This window comes from Geospiza fortis, unplaced genomic scaffold (genome assembly GCF_000277835.1).
Source record: "Geospiza fortis unplaced genomic scaffold, GeoFor_1.0 scaffold317, whole genome shotgun sequence".
In the NCBI taxonomy this organism is placed as follows: Eukaryota; Metazoa; Chordata; class Aves; order Passeriformes; family Thraupidae; genus Geospiza; species Geospiza fortis.
In genome coordinates this window covers 1,224,494-1,243,448 of record NW_005054398.1, presented here as the reverse complement: position 1 = coordinate 1,243,448, position 18,955 = coordinate 1,224,494, and the positions used below count along the sequence as shown (strand labels likewise).

At 39.2% G+C, this 18,955-nt stretch overlaps 1 protein-coding gene across 2 annotated transcripts in view; it reads right to left on the bottom strand.

Annotated features, from left to right (window-relative positions):
* The window catches only part of TLN2 (talin 2), a 137,972-nt gene extending 119,221 nt beyond the window's left edge, over nt 1–18,751 (bottom strand). Inside the window, exons 1-2 of one of the 2 annotated variants that reach the window (XM_031061005.1) lie at nt 2,403–2,422; nt 1,533–1,601 (exon numbers count right to left, since the gene is read on the bottom strand). The gene's annotated coding sequence lies outside the window, so the exon portion shown is untranslated. Of the gene's footprint in view, nt 1–1,532; nt 1,602–2,402; nt 2,423–18,638 lie in introns of those variants that run through there. The other variant, XM_031061004.1, reaches the window with a different exon arrangement.
* Between the last annotated feature and the right edge of the window lie 204 nt (nt 18,752–18,955).

The following is an 18,955-nucleotide window of genomic DNA, read 5'->3' as shown; positions in this document are numbered from 1 at the left end:
AGCTTTCAGAAAACAGGCTTCCTCTATAAGCCAGATCTCAGAAAACATCAGAAAACTCTTCAGATATAACAGAGTTGATTGATAAAATATGCCTGATTACCAAGTAACACTTAAGTCCAGTATCATCTTCAAAGTCCTATAAATTAGACTGTTTTTCTTCGAGAACAACACATAAATAATCTAAGGGAGAAAAAGCAGAGAGGTAGACAACTCTGGAACAACAGAGTAACAGCAAGAAGAATTCTGCTAAAGTGTGGACAGGTACAGAAGGCCCTCCTACTGTCTAGAAGGTTCAGAGAAAGTGAAGCAGTGTGCACGGAGTTAAGTTGAAATGCACACCATTTAATACCTGATTTAACTGTGACTTTTTAAATACTAAAACAAGAATAATGCCTCAGTTTTAACTTCAGGACAAATATTTCAAGGCCTATTCCAAGGGGTATTTCCCTACTGCTAGAAAAGGCAGTAGGGATAGACCCCCTGGAACACTCCTTTAGCTTTACAGTCAGCACCAATTTCTTACAAGCTTTACATTTCTTCAAGCATGAACTGACACACCTTTCTAAAACTCATAGTGTTGGAGTTCTCTTTATTAGGCTGCTTAAACTGGCTCTGCATCTTAGATTAGATTATTTTGTGAGCAGTTCTTTCTTACTAAAAGAACCTTTAGAATAATCTTTGAACTACAGAACCAGCCAGCACAAAAACACTAAACCAAAAGTTGCACATTTTGTAGCGGTTAACATCCAGCCACCAACCCTATCTGCAGCAAACCCTGCCTGGCAGCAGCACCCAAATACATAACCTGAGGCTGCAGTAGGTTTTTGAAGAAGCTGAACAACAACATATTGGCAAATTTCCTGGAACTCAATCTGAACAGAAGTCAAGGACACTTGGGCAACACTGTGGGGTTGGTGCCACAGCACGAGCCCTGAGTACAACAAAGAATGCCTGGGCTGCAGCTTCAGTGCTGCCCTAAGCTCAGCCCTCACAAGCCAAAGAGCCAAGCTGGAAGCTCTGCCTGAACAGTAACTTTATTGTTGGACTGACACTGCCGTGGAGATTGCCTTCATTTGGGCTTCCCCCTCTGTAGGAGAGGCCATTTTATTACACTCTGTCCTCCTTCTTAAAAGCTAGCATAATTAAGCCTTTAAATAAATTAACCTTGAAGCTTTTAAGAGTTACTCTACATATATACAGAGTGAGATAAGGAAAGAAAGTAAATGATACTTTTTTTCTCTTAGTTGTTTTCAAATCTGGAACAGAAGAGGCAAAGCCTCCTGGCAATAGTTGTGAGCATTGATGTATACATAGTAGCAGCCCCAAGTACCAGAGATGAATATCAGCAGGGCAGTGAGCAGCTGAAACAATCTTCAGTGCTGAAAATTCCAGTAAATCAGAGTGTTTGCACTTCAAAATCAAGTCAGTATTCTGACAATTAAATATAACTAATACTAGGAATTGACTGTATTGACAGAAGAAAGCCATGCCAGTGGAGACAGGAATGGGAGAAGAAAATTAATTTTACTTACACTTGAATGTTCTTGTGCCCAAAAATCGCCTCAAACAACATACTGGGGAAAGTAAATTACCATGCCAATCTTCATTAAAAAAGAAAAAAAATAGAAATTAAAAAGTTGAAACACATGTCACATGATGAAGAAACCTTTGTTTTCAGAGCAAGATAACTGATGAAGACATCAATAGATTCTCTCAAAGGGAGATGTGCATTTCCCATCACATTTCAATCACATTTTGACTGAAGGATTTTCATGTTTCTGCCTCCTCTAATAATAAATTGAGGCAATGATAAAAAATATTCTAGCATTTCCCATTTCTGAACTATGACAGTATGAAAACCTGGCCACAAAAACCAGGTTTTTTTCAGTTCAGCTATTTCTCTAGAACCCAATTATTGCAGCATGACAGATGCTTGGAATACTATGCAGTGTTTATTATGGCACTCCCAGCAAGGAGAACCTAATGAATTGCTCAAAAAGCCCCAGATGTTTGTTTTTCTTTGTTTTTGCTAGGACAATTATTTCAGTAACCATTCTCTTCATTTCCCATTCCTCTACAGATAATACCATTTCCTCCAGAGTAGTTGTTCAAATATGATATTCCTAGTTTTATCCATGACTTTGCAACAACAAAACAAAGCACAAAGCAGCAAAGGCACCCAAGTAGTCCCCTGAGGCTGCTGATTAGGGACCCAGCCTCAGGGGTCTGAAATAAGAGATGGAGTGATACATTCAGCTGTTCATCATAGAAACCACACATTGGTGATGACACAGTTTGCATGTGCCTAAAGCAGAAAGGCCTTTCAGCCTTTACCTGCTAAAGCTCCAGCTGCAGAGGTGGCCAAGAGGGGAACCAGAAAAGGAAAAGGCAAAAGAACTCACTAAGCATGAGATCAGTGGGGAAATCAAGTCAGCTGCTGCAGCTACCGTGCTTCAGTTCCTGAGGCCAGCTCAGACATCTGGGCAGAAATACCAGACTGTCAGAAATGCCACCTACCAAGACACTCCCTGGGCATTTAGAAACAATGCTGCTCGGATGACACGGCTTGTTTCCAAACTAAGCAACTGTAACAAAATGTACTACACAACACAAATCTTCCTATGTATTTACCATGTACCAGTGTACAAATAACTCCTGTGAATAACTCACATGCCAAGAACACCGAGATGAGGCAGAACAACACATACACATCATGTCCTGTCAAAGACAAAAGTTCCTCATGGCAAACTCCAGACTGTCAAATTAAATCTGATCACACTGTTATTTTGAATACTGTTGAATAATGTCCCTCCTCCTGTTGATACAATTTTATAGGTTATGCAGTCAAATATTTTCCCTAAGATGGTAAGACTGTAAAGAAGATAGATACATTAAAAGAATATTTTCTGCTCTTTTTCATTTAATATGTTAAGGGATGCAGATGTAAAATACAGTTCTAAGATAGCAGTGCCTAAACTCTGATTACTGATCAGCTAAGGCTAAGAATAAAAGCTACGAATAAAATAAATGCTGGCGCTAGCCACTTGTTTTGCCAGGTTTCTCAAAGCACACACAGTATCACTCTGACTGGTGCTATCTGGCTCGGAGGTATGCAGAGCATTAAATGCCAGTAAAATATTCCCCCATACCATTGTACTTACTGGTTCCTTCCTGCCAGTCTGGGATCTCTGAATAATGCAACAGCTCTACAGGACAGTCCAGCAGCAAGCAAGACTTAGATGTTAACTCACATCAGAGCACTGTTGTGGGGAGAAAAACACTTCAAATACTTTACCTAAGCTAAGAGGTTTGTGAAAGAAACAGCATGTTATGACACTGCTTTTCAAAATGACAGCCACACCAAGCCAAATAACAGAAAAACTTGAATAACTTGACTTGTGGCAGTAAAGCAACCACGTTTCAGTCCTTCAGAGTAAAGTTAATAACAAACTAGGGCAGCTCAAATTGCAGAACTGAGCTGGAATGACCTGACAGCAGCAACTGCTGCCCAAACACACATGAGCTACAGCAAACCTACAGCATCTGATCAATGCTTCCAAGAAAGTCCATATTAGAGATGTGTGGAGAAGAAACTCTTGACAGATAATTTTAATATTTGCAGTGCCACTATTTCTATTACCCAACACTTACTTCTAGACAAGGTATCTTCATTTTCAAGATATTTGTGATAAAACACTACAGCCAATCAGGAACGCTTCAAGCAGTGACTGTTTCTGAATCCAGCTTCTCTATAAATGTCATTTGTCCTCATTGACATCCATGAACCTAAAGGCCAAAGTCTGAGATTGTCAAAAACTACAATATTTTTGCCAAATCATAACAGAGTACTTTTATGAAATGCCAATTTTTACATATTTCTAAAATTCCCGTATTTCATTCTCATGCAACTCATCAATTCAGCATTGACATATTTAGGCTAAACTTCACACAGCAAACTAAGCAAAGAAATTACACTACAGCCAGTAAATATTGCAATCCTAAAAGGGTTTTTAGTCTTTGAGACTGTTAAAACATTGATTCTAAAATGTTAATTTGAGAAGAAATGTATCTTCTACAACTGAAGTGCTTCTTCACGGACCTCATCTCCCTTTCAAATCACTAAAATTCACATTATGCAAGTCTAACAAATACTTCTCACTTTAATACTTGCCCTTGAAACTTTCAACATGCTCACAAAGTTAAAAGAATTGCAAGGTTTTAAACAGGACTTAGAAGCTGCTGGTGGTGTTATCCAGTGATGCAAACACAAAAGCAACCCTGCATATGCCTGCAGATACACAGGCTTTAGCCCTGACTGGTTTCACTATTCCCAAACTGAGGAATGAACATGCCACTACAATGTGTTGTTAGAGGCTGCAAGCATTAATTTACAAGTGCTTAACTTTTCACAAAAAAAAAAAAAATTAATCTAGGAAATGAAGTCATTTGTTGGTCTTGAAACTGCAGCAGCTGTCATTGCCATTCACTGCAGTGCTGCTGCTCTTCCAGGCAGTGAAGCCAGACGTTCCAAAAGACATCAGATATTCCCAGCATGAGCACCTGCCCTCCTGCCCTTCAATTCACTATCCTACACCTACTGAGGGTAAGGTACAAAACTTAATAGAAAATATTAGCTTTTTGCCCTTTGATTAAAAGAAAATAAAGTGCATCAATAGCTTTCCTTCAGTTTTAAGGCTCATTACAAAGAAGTACTTCATAAACATGTACAAGTTATTTAAAATCATTTCATCTCAAGAGTTTACAGATAAGGGCAATGCTAATCTTATTTAAGAAAACTGAAGCCATGTCAGAAATAACTGGAGACTCAAAACAAACCTCCACTGTAATCTATTGTTCGGTATCTATCTTACCCAAGTTCTTACTGGAATGATCCTGTGCCTGTTGCCACCAGCAACCTCACTTTATTTAAGAACTGCTGGCCTGTCAGGGATTTTAGTGAAAAAGCACCTCAAACATCAAATGCCAGGTTGAATTCTGAGGTCTCAGCACTGCAACTGTAAGACTTCAGCAATCCTCTGGATGGGAAATTGGGAGAACACAACACAGCCAGCACTGTTGTGGCACTGGGTGAACTTGCTGCACTCTTGGGGAATTTTTACAAGACTAGCTGTTCCCAAAGTGGAAATTACAATCCCTGTATTTTTGAGATACAGAACGTAGTATTATGCTACAAAATTCCACAATGACTACTCAGAGATGCCTTCTCCTGTGCATGTAGTGCCCACTGCAGATCAGGGATTGCAGTCAATCTGCACTTCAATACCAGCAGCACACTGTAAGCAGAGCAGAATTCAGACTCTTCTTCTAAGACATCGGGGTTGAATTAAAAGATGCTTCAATCTGTGCATGTCCAAGTCCTTGCAGTGTTGAGTGAAAACTACTGCTCAGACCCAGCTTTCAAATGGTTACATAGTCAGGGAAAGAATACATTGCCATACAGATACATACAGAATAGAGATAAGCTGGTCACTCAAAAACCATCAGAGCCATCTCAGATAGAGCACACAAAACTGATTCCATTTCCATGCAGATCAGCTTGTTAATTACATTTCATATATCCTCCCAGACTGATACTTATACAAATATTCTGGTCTTTTGCTGCCTCCTTCTAAAACAAAAATGTAATAAATAGCTGATGGTGGTTAATACTTCTAAATCTGATGATCTAAATTACCCCAAAATTATGCTTGTCTCAGGAGATGGTTAATGTTCTGTCAAGACAATTATAACTTACTAACAAGAACACATTCCACAATCTTCTTCACTTTCATACAGGACAAAATACTCAATTTATGCAAGGTACATGTAAACAATGGCCTTGGCTGCAACAGAACAGCTTTGCAAAGAGAAGCAGATGAAGCTGAGCAGCTTCCTTCATGAATTGAAGAGCACTGAAAAACCCACAACTGTAGCTGCTTCTTAATCTCAACAACTGAAAGTACAATCACCACTCATAACCTACTTGTGTCAATCATAGAGAAGCTGAACCAGACAAATCTGGTTTTAGTTTGTCTGACATGAGCAAAAGGATGGAAAAGGATTGACATGAGCCCATAACAGATGATGTTTTTCAAACTAATTCTACCTTCGCCCACGGTTTTGTTGTCTTGTTTTGGGAAATGACATAAAACTACTACTTATGTCAAATCAATTTAACTAGCACTTGAAGTCAGAGGTCAAGCCTGCCTTCATTCTCCCTTCAAAACCAGGTTATAGTGATGTACAAAATAATGGAGTATCACTAATTATGCCCTGCCATGCATACAGAGCTTTTTACACTGCTTTACAGGAGCTGTTCTCCCATACAACCCACAGAAACCTTTGATTAGAAATCCTCTTGTCCAATGGTACTACTTGCAAGATCAAGCATCAATCATATGATCATATTCTAAATGATCAAATGCTTCCTCCCAACACATTCACATAATTGCACAGCTGAAGATATAAACAGTGTGACTTGAAGGTGGGGTGTAAACTGGACACCAATACCAACCTGCATTTGGCCAAAAATGTATTTTAATCAGGTAACTGATCAGCTAGTGAGATACACAACATATATAATTAAATGGCTGAGAACAGTTAGCACTTCTAGTATCAAATTAGGGTGTGTCTTCACTAACACTATATAGAGCTGATTTTTAAAACTATGTTTAAATGTGATCTTAAAGAAACAACACACATCAAAACCAAGATAATGACTAAGATGTTTTGCCATTTATTTCAAGTGCTTTCCTTCCACAACAGCACAAGAACCACAGCACTCTAAGAGAAAGCAATATGAACAAAGAAAAAGGGTTGCCCTTTCAAGCTGTCCTATACACAAGATTTTCTTTCTTCAAATTTCTAGCACAGTAGTGTTTCACCATTAACAGCTTCTCCTGATTCAACAGAGCCCAAAGGAACACATGAGGCACACAAATTAGCACATGGGCACTGTTTCAATACATATGGTGGCATCTCTTAACTCCACCAACTAAAAAAGAAACAAAAAGAACTTGTACCAGAGCAATGTTACCTGCTTATGACCTCAAGCACACAGTTTTTGGATTGCAACTACATTTGTTGCAGCAGGCTGAAGGCTGGAAGTCACAGTGCACTCATTGTAAGACGTGGCTATAACCAAAATAGAAAGCCATGAATGGGGCTTGACAGCAGGGGAATCCCCTTCCTTTTTACTGCTATTTATAACTGAAGGCAAGTAAGGTCATTTCCAACTTAACAGGCAGTTCTTAAAGCAACTTTTTCTGCAGGGAAGGGGAAAAAATGAAAGGTCCAAGTATTCCAAACACAACATTCTTAGGCTTCATCTGCCAGCAAGACACACTGACCATTTCTACAACACAAATTAGTAACAGTCAACATTTAGTGTTCTGTGTAGAACATTTATTTTAATGCCAAATGCAGTGAATTCGGAAGCACCTGGCACTGAAATAAGGAGTAAACAAAGAAAACTAATACTAGCTTTCCCACAGCTTTTCAGCTGAAAGAAAGACTAGATTTTGCATTGGCTGGGCTCATTTGACAATTTGGTTTGGCTGCAAGTGTGCTCCATCAAGCAGACTTCACTCCTCAGAAAGAATTTCTTTCAAAAGGAATTTCCAGTTTCTAGCTCAACACCAAAAAGAAGTGTGCAAACTGATATACATAATTTGCTTTCACACAACTAAAGTATCAAAACACACAGTTGATTAAAACTTCTGTCCCACTATTAGGCAGAATCTCTCCTAACACTCTCTAACTCATTTAAATTTAAAATAATGAATATAATAATGCTTTCAAACTTTGAAAGTTCAAACTTTGAGAAGAACAATGGAAGTCAACCAAGTCATCTGTTAATACACTGCCCAAATAGTTTTCAGCCCCATCTCCATCAAGCAGATAGATATTGTACTAGAGTTCACTTAAGCTACTGATTTCAGGAAAAACTGAAGAGTGGTCAGCAGAGCAGTTAATCCCATCAGGAAGCTTGCTTGTAGGTGTTTCTGCACACAAGAGACTGTAAAACAGTTTTCTGCACTGTTGGATGGGCCAGGGATTCATCACAGCCACAATAATCAGTAGAGATCTCTGCATTTTATTTGATCCTCTGAAGCAGGAAATAATCTTTGGAACCATATTTACAAGAGTACATAATACAGAAAACTGATGAGAATTCTGTTCTTGAAAGTTGGCATCAAAAGTGTCACTGCTGCTGAAAGGCTGTCATAAACTAACAGCATATCAATAGAACTTCACTTGAAATGAAACAAAAGGGTTTCCAGCACAAAATACACATTAAATGATACTAACTGTTGATGAGATTCTCTTTCAAACATGGGCCAGAAGTGTGACACTAGCTGAATTAGCACCCTCCTGTGTGGAGTTAACACGCCCCAAGCCTTTTGAAAACTGTGTTTAAGAAAAAGATGACATGCCACCAAGAGAGCATCTCCAGGTTCCCAGTATTTTCTGTGTGCACCAGCACACACTGCCTGTCCCACCCACAGCAAGGGCAGATTCCTCACTGCTGTGCAAACAACTGCTGCATGTCTAAAGCCCAGCCCTTCATGTGCTGTGATGCAAGATTCAATAAACATCAGTACATGAATAAGACCCCTATTTTCACACAGAATAGACAATCTGAGAAGAAAACATCATTAATGACAATTGCTCATTATGGATGATGTGCTTTGTGAGGCTGGAATAAAGTTTGTTACTTGGTGACAAACATTCCTTGCAAGATTTGGCATTAGATATTTGTTGCCAAACATAACCCACACTTCAAAACAAGGGTTCTCTTTAGTGTTAGCAGGAGGCAACTGGAAAAGATATTCCCTATTAAGAGCAGCTGAGGAGGAACCAAAGAAAAGCCAGTGCCTGCCCTGTAACCTGACAGCCTTCAAACAAAGAGCTGCTTCTTACAGAGGGCAAGTGGTAGCTGGACACAGGAAACTATTCTTATGGTATTCATCCCAAGGGATGAAACCCAAACCTTGCTAGAGGGACACATTTTTTTCCCAAGTCTTAATTTTAATAAAAGAGGATTATCTCTTTACGGAATAGAAAGACTCAAACTCTAGCAATGTGTAGAACAATGAGGGTTTGCCATGCAGGCAGACACCTTCCAAGGAATGACCCCTTTACTGTCCCAGGCTGTACACCAATATGCAGCTGGTAACTATTTCAGTAATGCTTCCAAGCAGCTGTTTGGGGGGAAAAAAATGCCCAAAAACCTGGGGTATGGGAAGGAGTGAGGCAGCACAAATTGAAGAACCAAATCCAATAACCAGGATGGAAAAAACTTAGTTTTGAGTTTTAGGATCAAGAGTAACAGAACATAACTGAGATTGGATCTATTTTAATTTCAAGAATGCATAATACTTGCAGCACACCAAAATGGGCTGCTCACATTGCAGGTGCAAGCTCCTGAGCAAGATCTTTCCCCTTTCTCTATTTGGCCATTAGAAACAAACAAGTAGCTTAAAATCATCTTGGTTTTAATTTTAACCAAACTTACAACTTATCAAATCCTAACCCAGGTACAAGTGGAGAGCAAGCCACAATCTAAAAACCTATTTACAACCTATTTACTTCTTCAAGCCCAAGTCATTAATGCTTAGGAAGCTGGAATAAACTTAAGTTACATGTCACTGCAAGTTGGGGTCAGTTACAACACTGAGTACAAAAAGATAAATATATCCCTGGGGAACTGGAGCATTTTCAACTTTTCCTGAATTGCTGCCAATTTTTTTTGTTTTTATTTTTAATAATGCAACAATTGGAATATATTAGTCCTTTTTCCTCTGAAAAAATATATACTTTTGCAAATGAGGAGAAGACTTTTCACACTACTAATAATGGTGTGCAACATCCATTCCCTCAGTTTCTCAAGTATCATCAGAATACAGCAATTCAGATTTGTTACTTCTATCACGCTCCGTTAGTACATGAAACATTATTGGAGAAGGGCATGAGAAAGAAAGGGTAGAGGATGCAAGTTTAATAAAGCTTCAAACGCAAGCTGTAGGTCAGAATATGCCTTCCAAGTCCGTATTTCAAATTAAATTTTCAAATCCAAACTTGACATTTCAGGAACTCAATTTGCTGTGACACACAAAGTTACTTTCCCCTTGCCCATCAAGGTTTCTGCCTTTACCTTTGACAGAGCAATTACAAGTCTGTAATGCTTCTGAGAAAGGTAAAATCCTGATTGTTTAGCCACGCCTGCATATGCAATGCAAGCAAAAAAACGTTCCCCCAGGCTCTCTGTAAATCGCACTGTTTGTGGCTGAAGCTGAGGCTTCAGCTGTAGCTGCATACCCACAGCCCATATGGCGGCCCAGCTCTGACAGCCAAAAGCCACAGAGCCCACACAGGGGCTCCATGCTGTGGGAAAGCATCAAATGACAGGAGAACTTGGCTTTCAACTATCAAAACCTTTTTTCTCCAAAAGAAAATGCAGAAACAAAAAAATGAATGCCAGTAATTTATTGATGCTGGGTATGTTACTCCATTCTACCTAAGAGAACACTACAGAAATAGTTCAGATTTCAATTCAATGTCCAGACACTGTCACTGAAGCATAAAGCCTGGTCCTGGTCTCTGACTCACAATAACTATGCTAAAGCACTCAAAATCAACAGCACGTACTCCTGGGTCTATTTATCCTTGTAAAGTCAAACAAACCATCTTGAAGTTAAATGATTTCCACTTTTCAAAATAAATGTATATTTATTCTTTCTGACCATCAGCACTAAATAAGTGAATTTATTTTGATGTGAGGGTTGAATTATAGTAAGTAATCAACTGCCAAAGCCACAGGCTGTATTGGTACTCATCTAGACAGATGTGACACATCATATGTGCTCATTTTACAGACACATTTCCTCAGAGCTGTTCCTCCTCATCCTCAGATTTCAATAGTGCTTCAATGACTTTGCCTCCATGAATAACTGAACATTTGAGCTCAGTAGATTAGAAGATATCAAGTATATGCACCAGAAAGCACAATTTCACTATCTCATTAATAACTTACATTGCCTTCAAGTGCAGGAACTGTCATAGAGCAAGCTCATTCTTTTGACACTTTATGGAGGCAGCCCAGAGTACTATTTATAAGATTCTTTTGAAGTAATTTGTAAAGGGTAATTCATCTCTGTAGACCTCCTCAAAGGCTTCCTATGGTTTTTTCACTTGAACACCACCACAGTGCCTCTCTTGTAATTACAAACCTGGGGCTTATGTTCTATATTGTGTATAGTTTTCTACTCTGCCTGAAGAAACACTTTTTCCACTGCAAGCCTGAATCCATAGGGCCTAGGAGTAACCTAGAGCCCTAGGAAGTCAAATATCATTTCCTTAGTTTTCAGGATCCCATGGTCACCATGGAGACCTAAGCTATTACTAGCTCAGTTTTGCATTTCCAGCCTGTATGTCTGTTAAGAGCACCTTAAAAAACAAAGCAGTCACATTGGTATCTCAGCAGGACAAGAATTTGAAACAACAGCTCAGAAAATGCAACCAGCTGGTTCAATGTGAGAAGTTATTCAACATTAACACATACCTCATAGAGATCTGGAAGTGGGCAAACCTCCTCCTGCCTACACACGGCTTTATGTAGGACTAAACCCAAGTTCCTATGGATTTGGAATCACTAAAGACAGCCGAGCATGCATGGGAAAAGCAGAGCATGTGTGAGAAAACAACTTTTTTTTCAATTCGAGGATTTCAAAGCTGAGTTACTGGGAAGTACCTTTTCTCGACTACCTGCTAAGCACTCTCTCAAACACTCAACACTGCTCCTTTGTTCAGCTGCAGGAAATAACTATTGCAAGACTTCCCAAACAAGCCAAGAACAGACATTTAGAAACCAGCAGTATAAACAAACAAATTAAGTTGCAGCACCCTGCAGACTTGGACATAGACTCTCAGAAAACAGCTAAACATATTAAGTTATATCTTCCAGCTCAAGGAATCAAACTCTTCTACAATAAATACTCGCTTTGAGGGCTTTAGTTCCTTACTCATTCTGCTAGAAAGATACAGCACTGTATTATTCATTTGCAGTATAGCACCCATGTTAGAGACCCTTTAGCACACTCAGACTTCATTCCCCTTCAGTGAGATATCAGCCACTGGCCACCATGTACTGAACAGGTCATTTAAAGCTTTGCATGATGGACAAGTACTACCTGACAAAGCAGGCAACAAAAGGATGCTGGAACTGCAAAAGGTCTTGTCTAAATCCCCTCCTTAGTTAACTCTTAGTCAGGATTTCTGCCTTCCACACATCACTAGAGCTTTTTTGCTGAACACAGGTTCCTTGTTAACAATGCCTTTCACTTCTAGACTGTGGGACTTGCACCAAGATCTGCATCCCGCTTGAGTTTCATTTCTGTTGTTCCCAAGACATCCACTATGGACCAGGGTCTGCCTAACAATGACCCAGATGCACCTGTGTACATTCTTCACCAAGCATGATAATGGTATTTTTCATGCAAACAGCTGAGTTTAACCCCATTTTGCATCAGATGCATTGTGGAGAAAGAGCTGGTTTCATGGCAGCAACAAGAGCTCCAAGAGAGAAGCCCAGAGTGGCCTGCCCTATTTGCCCCAACTCCTCTACCCCACGTGCAGCTGTTTCACCAGCCAACGGTCACTCACACCACCCAAAATTGTCTCCTACCCAGTCAAAGGCAGCATTCCAACAGCTACTGACAAGACAGCCATACTCCTCAGGCAAACCTGATTATACAAATACTAGGCTTTCATTAGCTTATTACTTACAAAGAAGCATTTTCTTATTGCTTAGTTGAATATCCCATGAATGTTGCCAGAAGAAAGCTTTTCTAATTCTAAGCTACTTGGAGATATCTAAAGTATGAATTGCTTAGATTCAAATGGCAACTCCTAACAAGCACAAGTATTTGAAGCATCTGTACACTGACCAGGAAGAAACAAAACTTCTACTAAACACTAGAGACTCAGAAGGAAGACAAATTTCAAGTCTCAAGGACCCTAATTCACTCATCACATGTCATGGAGGAGTTAGATTTCACAGAATACATGTAAAGAAAAATGTGCCAAACAAGAGAAAGCTAAATTAGAGAGTTCTTACACAACAATTCAAATTCAGAAGGAAACAGCAAAACTACTGAAGACATCAGAACAAGTGTTGATACAAAATGCAGCTATTCTGTAAGGTCTGTTTCTGTGATGACATGGTTGCTTTCTGCATCTGGTCATAATAACATAAAGAGTATTTGACAAGCAGTAATATAGCTGTGCTTAAAATAATGATGTAAACATGAAGCAAGAAATTTGGCATGAGTCAAATTAGTCCAGAAAAACAAAACAAAACCAAAAACAATTAGTCAATACACACTGCTAGAAACCTTCAGTCTTTACAAAGCTGTAACTACAGTTTGCAGAAAAGCATTTTAAAATGCTTTTCTCATTCTTATTTCTATTCTATCATTTTCTGTCCTCATTCTACTTTTCTTCCTTTGCTTCTCAGTGTCTTGTAAACAACTCCTAAAAGCAACTCCCTGCTTTATCTTCTCTTTCTACCCAAAACACAATTATCTGCAATCCCACCTTGTTTTTTCCATCTTCCTCAGGGCAAAAATTGTATTTCACTCCTTGGCAGCTACAGAAAGATGAGCTGTACAAGAAAAGATACACTTTTTGGGTGGGTACCAAGACAGCACTGGTGCTTTGATAGCAGATGTTTTGCAGGTACTTGGAATTTATCTGCTGTGGCCTCAGGCAGGATGGGAACTACACTATGTTGGCTGCTATAAGCAAACCAGAAGAATTGCTGTCCCTCCTTACAAGTCCCAGAAGCAAAGAAAACCAAAAGCAACAAAACTTCCATTATTTAGGAATGCTTATTTCTAAAGGTTTTACTGGCACAACCTAAGACCACAATTAACAAAGGCATCCTTACAGAAATTTGCATGCTGTCACAACACATGTGGACTAGTAACTAAATACTCTATTTTCAAGTATGGTAACACGAGACAAATGAAGGCAAAGAACTCTAACCAGGGAAACAGACAAATGGTTTAGGGCCCTTTAAGGCCCCCTACAGCTGCAAACCTTCCTAAAATCACCTCTGATCCCGACGACTCTGAAGTGTCACTATGTCAGATACACAAATGCCAAGACAGATCTTCTTTTTGCTTTAAAATCCATATGCAACAGCTGACTTCCTATTCCCAGTAAAAACTACTTGTCACACAAATTATGAGGTAAAAATCAACAATCTAATCAGATCTGACAAAAAGTTGGCCAAAAAAATTGGAATGATGATGATAATTATATGAAATATGGATTTACATCTACCATCATTAATGATGAACCTCACTGTAAATACACATTTTGCCTTGAGATATTAGATAATGATAATATGAAGCCATCATGATTAGCAAGATATTTAAAAATTAAGTACCCAGTGAGGTGAGGACAAATCTTTACAATTTCTTCAAGTCATGTGATATTTAATACAGTACTTCACTTAAAAAAACCCCAACCACCTGAACTCAATGGCAAACCTTCAAAAGCCTTTTTAAAGCTTTCTTACTTTACAGCAGAAGAAACAAAGGCATATAGCACGAGAGACCATTTGGTCTTCCTACTGCAGTAAAAAATGGCTGAAATAATACATGGAAGACAATATGGCATTCATTTGTCAGCAAATACTGCTGGAAGACTCACAGAAAACAGCTGAAGATTTGAGGAAACAAGAATTAGAACAAATTATGCAGTGTAGGAGGTGTGCTACACTTTTGGCTGACCTTACAGATGTTTCTGACACGCCTCAAATTAGGGTATATGCTGGATTGTTTCACCAGTGAAACACACTGGGAACTTCTCTTTTGTGAGCCACTCCAGGAGCGATGTATCAAAGTAAACTCAACAGCAAATTATTTCTCTATTAGAAACAATGTTTTATTAAACTCTGCAAGTGTACACTTACGTGATTTTATCTGTAACCTTTACACTGGAACCCTTTTATTTTTTATTCCAGTTAAAGCAGTCACTCCATAACCACACATGAAATTCTTTCACTGCATCATTCATAGAAAAACCAACACAGCAATGCTGGAGGCAGGAGTGCACCAAGTGCTCAGGATGTCACTGATTATATAATTTTATAAAAATTAGAGCTTCAAGCAGCAGAATACCTTGTAACAAGATGGGGAGTGACCACAAAATTCATACTCCCACAGTAAGTTTTGCTAGTTATCTTGTGGCAAAGGGCCTAAAAGAGTTGTCACACTTAATGACACACCATGTGTTTTTTCCTACAAAGGCAACTGTTCAAAACTGCCTGTTCTTTTCTGGGCTGAGAAGGGGCTGTCTGCACTATCCTACTTACCAGATATTTTCAAATAAATACACACCTAAGGTGTCCCTTCAAGGTGAAGCTGACAGCCTGTTGTAACAGGGAGCAAGAGGGTAACTGCCTTCCAGAAGAAACTCACTTTACAGAGACTGTTTTGAAAACAGATGTTTGCAAATGTGTCCACTGAAAAAGCCTCCTATAAAAACCTCTGAAAGCTGTATATAATTTTAAAAATTTTTAAATCTTTTTTAAAACTCCAACACTGTTTAAAAATCTTCCAAAAGAAGTGCTTCAGGAAAAGAGAAGAATGCAACATCTTTCCATTAGCCTGCAAGAAGAACTGATTGGCATCAGGGAAGGCAGAAATTTAATAGATGAATTCCAAGAAGAATCTCTGCATAATTAGCGTATGGGACTGGAAAATTAGTATCATTATTTACTAAACCAACAAGGCACTTCTTCCACTTGGATCTGTCATTGTCAGGCATCTTATTTGGCTTGGAAAGTCATTAAAACCAAGTATTGAACTAAACTAAACTGAACCTAGAACCAGCCCTTAAAATGGCTGTATACAAGTGAGAAACCAACACTTAAAAAAAATTTTGAGAGGCACATTCAATTACATAGCTCTCACTAAATGATTCCTAAATGAAAGTAAAAACTGAGTTTTGTTTAAAAATAAAACATATTCTATTTGTCTTCTCTTCTATTAATTTCTCATTTTTGTGTATGTTCTGTAATGTGTATAATAACAGTTGAGTAGTATGTGTGCAAATTGATGAATAATACATATATATTTTGGTGTGTGTGCTCACAAATCTTTTACTGATAAGGGTGTGAGATCAAAAAAAAACTTTCTAAACTATTGCCTTAGATGATGGCAATATTATCCCAGAGAAGTTAAGGCAATGACTGATTATACTAAAATCCACATGGAAAACAGTGCTTTGTGTTTAGTGGTACTAGAGGATTTTTACCCTCACACACAGATGGCATTTGTAATGCTTCAAACTGCAATTTATCCCTGAAAAGGAATGATAATAGCATTGAGGCAGGAACACATTGCTCCCACACAGATATTCCCACTCATTACTGAGCCACTGCCATAGCCTGGCCTTACAGCTGCTGCTGTACTGGTGTGCTTGATTCCCCAGGCACATCCACCCTTCCTTCAGCTGTGCTGAACAACCCCCAGGTGCACAACTGCTGCATAAGCAGCTCACCTCAACCACACACTTGTACCACCATCAAGGGGTTTTTCTGCCTCATCTCTCCATCACCAAAGCCCTGCAGTTCCCTTGGGACTGGTATCACAGTGTCAGCTAAAGCTCTGACATGAAAACTCTAAAAATACATTCTCTGCCTAGGACAGAGAGAGTAAATTTGCACTCCCTCGTACACCACCTGTGATCCATTTGAACTCCCCCTTACATGTCCAGGTCCACTACATACAAAGCCCTCACTCAAAACTCATTACATCCCCTCCTCACTGTCTGGATTTGTTCTGTACTTCATCCATAGTCTGGTCTGCCCAAGCTCACAAGGCAAAGTCAACTACCCTTTCCTCACAGCTTCTGCCCTTCTGGACACACACCCACACTAATCAGCTGCTTTTAAGTCTCATTAGTACCACAGGGCAGCTGAACAACCAGCCCAGCAAACAACCAGGCTTATCTGGACCTTACTCACAACTGCAAACACAGCCACCAATTTTTTTTAAATTAAAAAAACCCAAATATTCCTCAGAGTTGGTACATACTACAACATCTTGGGTTCTTGCCTGGCGTCTGTACATCCTCAGCTATTGCAAATAACATTTCCAAAGAGTACTTTAAACATCACAACAGAGTGATCTCATTTCCCACAGCCTTTGCTTTTTTCAACTGAAGCTGGACATTGATCTCTTCCTCCCTGTACCCATGCTTTTAGAGATACCCTGACCCAGGAGATACCACTGGTTCTTTTGCCTGGCCCTGCGTGCTGGCTGTGCAGCAATGACTCCCACTCAAGCCCTTCCCCAGGGAGCTCAGACATGCCCTTGTCAACAGATATGTCCTTATACCACAACAAAAAATCACCTAAGAAAATCTTGCAGTCACAAATGACAAAGAATTACAAGAATTACAGAAATTGTAAGCTACAGTAAACTGAAATATTCAGGTTAGATCTCCTGATTTCACTTATTCATACATTCACTCATAGACCCATTGCTAAATTTTGATTGTCGTGGTATCTGAACATATTCATTGGGTCTAAGGATGATGCCCATCAGTCCTACACCACCATCACACTCCTGAGACCATCCCTCCTACTATCACAGGTCTTCTCTAAAACACCACTTCTGTCAGACATTGACAATCTGTCTTTCCTGCTGCTGTTCTGTCTGCCAAGTGCCACTTTGCCATTTCCTGGTGCACAGCACTTGGCACACATAAATTGAACTAAGGTAAAAGGTACTCACTGTAAATTACTTTAAGCCTAATTAATGTTTCCAGCTGAACAAATTCAAGCCAGCAATTTTTGGAACTGTTTTATGCTTATATTTATGTCAACTATACACAAATTTTAAATCTCACATTCCAGAAAAATCAGAACTTTCCTGATAGTACAGAACATGACTGAAACCAAACCACAGGACAGGCTGGACTTAAGGCTGCTGAGACAAAGGGTTACTCACCCCATTACAGCTATCAACTCTCAAGAAAAGTAAAGAGAGATCATTATATGAAAGTAAATAATATGTAATAAGAAAAGGATTACACAACTGAAGACAATGCCATTGTTTAAGAGGTTCTCACACCACTACACCAAATACTTCAGAAAAAGCTAAACTCTTCTACATATTAGAGCAACAAACCTACCACAGCTGGCAAATGTAAATTGTTATTCAACTCAAAAAAGTAATCAGTCCATGTAGTACCGTTGATTCTTTATCACCTCAATTGTTATTTACTGTGATTTAGAAGCCTGAGAGTCTGCTGCTTGTTCCTGGGTTACATGTCACTTTTCCACAAAAATAAGAAATCTCAACCTTACAAAAGTTGCCAGAGAGAAAGACACAAGGTTCATTTACAATTCACTTCAGACCACACTTTCTTCCTGCTGCCTGAACACAGAAAGATGAGCTACCTACTGAGAATGAAAGGAAGGCAGTTTCAAGTGCCAGCCTGGCCCATCTTGGCAGGAAATCAACTGGCAGCTGCCAAGTAAAGGGACTACAAGCAAGTCAGCACAGTAATACTGTAAAGATATTTTAAGACAAGACTTACTGTTGCATAGTCACCCTCACCTTGTGAAGTCAGTCAGTGCATTTTCTAGCTTTATGAAGATGCTTGAGTAAAAAGGTGCTGGAGCTTTGAGAATCGAGGGGGTGGATCTCTGGGGATGAAATTCCAGCTTGCAACTGGAAGTGGAAAATATCAAAATGTTATCACAATTGCTTCAAGTATGCAGGCTAATTCAAACTCAATTCCAAGATAAGCATGTGTGCACACAGCACACCCAGGGAAATGGTTCTCTGACTACTGTGAAATGGGTTTTCAGCAGCATTAGCAGGGACAGCAAGCTACAAAATTCACTGTACACAGTTAAAAGTCTGGTGTTAAA